Genomic DNA, 4,551 nt, shown 5'->3' with positions numbered 1-4,551 from the left:
AACCTTTGGGTGCCTAATGAGAACTTTTGGTTATGTTTCAAGATGTGATTCATCCTACTATCTAAAAAAAAATAAGTCTTATTTAGCTAATATTTATATCATATGTGCTGACTTAACAGCACATATAATGTGTTCTAAAAATTTTCACACCTCTTGAACTTTTTCAGATTTTGCCATGTTGATGAAGCACACTTCAATTTATTGTAATATAATAAGTGTGAAATACCAAAACAAATTACTGTGTAATTTCAAAATGGAAGAATTTCTTTTTTATTTTTTTCAGATTTTTCTTCCTTCTTTTAATCAAATATCTCTAAATAAAATTCAGTGACATCAATTGTCTTTGGATTGACAAAATGCAATGTTTATTGCGCATTTTGCAATTGGTTACTGCATTATGTTTGTATTGCGTAAAATGCGTTATGTGCTATAAAAATAAACTTGATTTGAAACTTAACTTCAGACGTCAACTAATTAGTAATTAGTCATTTAAAATCTCCCGACTGACTCCCTGTATTATATCACAAACTATAAAATCCAGGTTTTCACATTCAGAGTGTGCAAATAAAGTCGTCAGACTTGTCACTGGAGGAGTTTAAAAGGTTGCACAGGTTTGCCTGCCATTTTGCAAAGTTTCTCGGTATCAATTGGGGAAAAAAATAGAATAAAATATAGTCATTTCTGAGCAATAAAATCAGGATTTAGGTCACTCTTTCATTTGGTGTATTTACATTTAATAAATAAAATCAGATTTGGGTGGAGCAAAGTCAACTTTTGTTTAAAAGTAATTTTGTCCCAAATAAAAATAAAAGATCTCTACATCAAACACCTGTGCTTATGGGGTTAAATTTGTACCACTCTTGAACTGAGGTCAGGGTCACACACAATCAGCCGAGGGGCAGCACTTTGCAAACCCTTACTATCTGAGTATTGTACAAATGAAAACATAACAGGTGGTGGTGGCAGCATTATGCTGTGATGATTGTTTGGATGAAGAGCATGGATGGAGGAAGTTCAATGAGCAAAGCTGATAGAATACAAATGCACAGCACAATTTGATTTTAGATAAAACATTTATGTATCAGTTTGCGTATATTTCAAAATTATATTCTACTTTGTGTTGGGCTACCACATAAAAATCTTTGAAATACACAAACGTTTGTGGTTTAAGGCGACAAAAAAAAAAAAAGAAAGTGGGTACTTTGTCAAGGTAATGCATAGAGCATCTTTATTTGTCAGGATTCCTCCTTTCATTCCATGACACATCCAGAGGGGAAACCAGCCTGCAGCAACTCACCACATGTCATTGTTTATCCCATGTGTGTCCACCGGAGACTGATAACTCTGACCAATCGGCTAAATGATTAGATCAATTAAGTACTTGGGAGTGGGCATCAACATTAGCCTGCCACAGCTTCAAGACCTGTGGGAGTTAGCCCATCAGAACTGCTTCATTAGCTCTCTGGACTCTACCCAAAACTAACCCACAAAGACAAAAACACAGGGCTGTGTGGTATGGCAGCAGAAGATAATGCCAGAAAGAGAGAACTAAACTTTAAGAAGTGAATTATATTCGTTTCTACAGCAGTTCACCTCTGGGGATCAATTGTGTTTATGTGGTGCAACATCTCGAGAACACGTAAAAACAATACAAAGCGATCTAACAGATACATAAGTGAGAGTGTTTTGAGTGCTAGCCATATTATCTATTGTTTTAGGGCCAGTGGGATTGCACTGGTAAACAGAGTTTAGTCTCTCTGAGGAAGACATCAAACAGTCCAGTAATAATTCAGATTGCCAGGGACAACACTACATGGGGTTCGTAGATGAACACAGACAGTGCTGGCATAAACACATTTTTCGTATCAAACGTAGCAGCACAGTACATAAATACACAACGCGCACAATGCATTCATAGTTCCTGCTCATCTGAGCAAGTGGCGCGGCTCGAGCAGCCGGGGAAAAGAGATGTTACGTGCATTCTATCAGATGTCGAATCAATTAGTCACGACCATCTTTCCAGAGTCAGAAATAACCACTCGTCCCTCGTGTCTCCAGGGAGTCAGGAATAGGCCTGGGCAAGGGAGAAGAGATGGGAAGAGATCCAGAAAGTCCCAAAGGAGAGTAAAAAGGAGGAAAATGGGAGAGGGGAAAGAAAGAAAAAAAAAAAGGATAAATAATGCTGTCTGTTTTAGACAGCACATTACTTCCATGAGAGTTCTGTGCAAATACACAATTGCTCATCCACATACTTTGCATATCAGAGGACACTGTTCCTACACAGCGGAAACTCTCCGGTCATTAACATGTGATGGCATTATCTCTAATAGCGCAACATAAGATCCCCTTTTATAATCCTGCAGCATCAACTATAACACAGCCTCAAACCCATTTTGACACTATCACGGCATTCAACGGAGGCCTGTTTGTGTTGTCTTCCTCGCCACAAAGCTTTTAATCTTTTAATCTGAACCATAAACCGCGTATATGCAACACAGACTACTTTGCTAAAAGGTAAAGAGACACGATTAGTCTGCATAAAGGAGGACACAATAGAGATCGTTTCCCTGCAGGCTAAAAATAATTTAATCTGTCATGTAGATGCACAAATAGCGCTCTTACACCTGAATAGCATTCATTATTACCAGGTTAGAAAAGTCATAGCAGACAAATCGGTTTCTGCCGCTCTGTAGTGGTGCAGAGAAGAAAAGCTATTGTGTGTGCGCTCAGATTGTCCTCCTCCTCTGGTAATCTCTGAAAGGCACCAGATTTGAGCAATTTGCGTTAAAGACAATCATTTATTGACAATTCTTGTAATAATTTCTGCAGTGTAAAGAGATGTGTAAAATGGATCATCTGTCGTGTTTACAGCTGAATTGTATTCTTCAATATTTTCTTTTTATAATTATACGAGCTGGACAAACAATACAGTTCCACTGCATAATACAAATACACCACAAATTGTCGCAGTGGATAAATTCAGAGACACACAAAGGCTTTACGAGGCCCCAAGCATCATTAAATGTGCGATCCCACTTCCTGTTAAGCCAAACCAAAGCAACTCTGACCTCCATTTCATATTTTCCACGTTTGATCTTTTATTTTTAGCTATTTATTTGTTTGTTTATCTCCCCCCCTCCCCCCCTGGATCTGTTAACCACTGAGCCAATTGTTAAATTGACAATATTACAGAATATGTCAAGCTTGGCAAAATGCTACTTATTAAATTAAAACCCCTTAAAGTGCTTTTTTCAGAATTTCATTCCATAGTAATATCAGTTTGTTTGTTTTTTACAGTGAACAGAAAGTACGAGAAAAGTGTTGCATTCACAAAGGCTATTTACTCTGTCATTTATTTACATGCAGCCAGGCATGGTGTGTTTAAAATGATTTACTAACTCAAACACAATTTGCAGAAATCATTACATTTTCTTTACATTATGATTCTGTCATAACTTTCAAGCTATGAAGGTCCTTTAGAGGCACACCTCAATAAATTAGAATATAATTGAAAATACACTTCACATTAGATTCATTACCCAGAGTGATATAGTTCAACTGTTATTTCTAGTAATTATGACGATTGTGTCTTACAAATAATGGTTATCTAAATTAACTTATTTTGAAAATTATAATATTACATAAGACAAAAAAGAAAAGTTTAAGACATGTCATGTTACCGGCAGCAGACGGTCCATGACACCCTCCACAAGACACCTAGACCACATACAGACATTGCTAAAGAAGCTGTCTGTTCAAAGAGTGCTGCATCCAAACCTACTAATGGGAAGTCGAGTAAAAAAGATTTACAAGCGACGGGGATAACTATTGATTATTTTTGGAAGCTAAATTTTTGTTTTTTCTGCAAGTTATAATCATTGACAAACTATTAGCTATTTGCCTTTTTGAACAGAATGACTGAAACAAAGAACTTTTAAATAATTAAATTATTGACATGCTCCTGTACATGTGTACATCTATTGTGTCTGTCAATATCTGTAAAGGAAATTTGATCTGTTGCAACCTCCAAAAAAGTATGACGTAATGCAAACCTGCGTTGCTTTCTGCTCAGCCGTGACGTCAGGGTAAAATACACTTGGTCGTCTGATCTTGCCCACTCTTAAGACATTTGGTGAAGGTGAAGATGCAATCCAAAGTTCTGCGAGCACACTGACTGCATGCTGAAAAGGTGAATAGTGCTCCTATTCAAGAGTTGGCAAAAAAACAAAAAAAAAAACAAACAGCAGATAAATGACATATCAGCAATCACAAATAGAAGAACAAACAACAATGAGACGGCACAGTTTGGAAAGATGTACAGTTTAGATCATTTATCTCTCAAGAACTAGAGGACAAAATGCTGCGTTTGTTTCGTTCTTTTTTCCTTTCTGTGTAGAAACTAGTGCATCGTCAACCCCCATGAGGCTGTAGTGAAAACTGTATATCTTTGACTATAGTACTGTGGTTCAACCAACCTAAAAATAGCATGAATACCTGCATGTTAGTGTCAGCATGCAAGGAGCTTACGTGCAGATGCTGGAAGATCTGTTC

At 37.0% G+C, this 4,551-nt stretch overlaps 1 long non-coding RNA gene across 1 annotated transcript; it reads right to left on the bottom strand.

Moving 5' to 3' along the window:
• Positions 1-1,207: 1,207 nt before the first annotated feature.
• Positions 1,208-4,209, bottom strand: LOC106934729 (uncharacterized). The gene is made up of 2 exons (XR_001421752.1): positions 4,053-4,209; positions 1,208-2,074 (listed from the first exon to the last, which is right to left on the bottom strand). It is a non-coding gene; the product is annotated as an uncharacterized LOC106934729 (long non-coding RNA).
• Positions 4,210-4,551: the final 342 nt, after the last annotated feature.

This window comes from Poecilia latipinna, unplaced genomic scaffold (genome assembly GCF_001443285.1).
Source record: "Poecilia latipinna isolate Pla-1442-1.1 unplaced genomic scaffold, P_latipinna-1.0 Scaffold1850, whole genome shotgun sequence".
In the NCBI taxonomy this organism is placed as follows: Eukaryota; Metazoa; Chordata; class Actinopteri; order Cyprinodontiformes; family Poeciliidae; genus Poecilia; species Poecilia latipinna.
The sequence above is the reverse complement of the archived record's forward strand: the minus strand, read 5'-3'. Positions and strand labels throughout refer to the sequence as shown.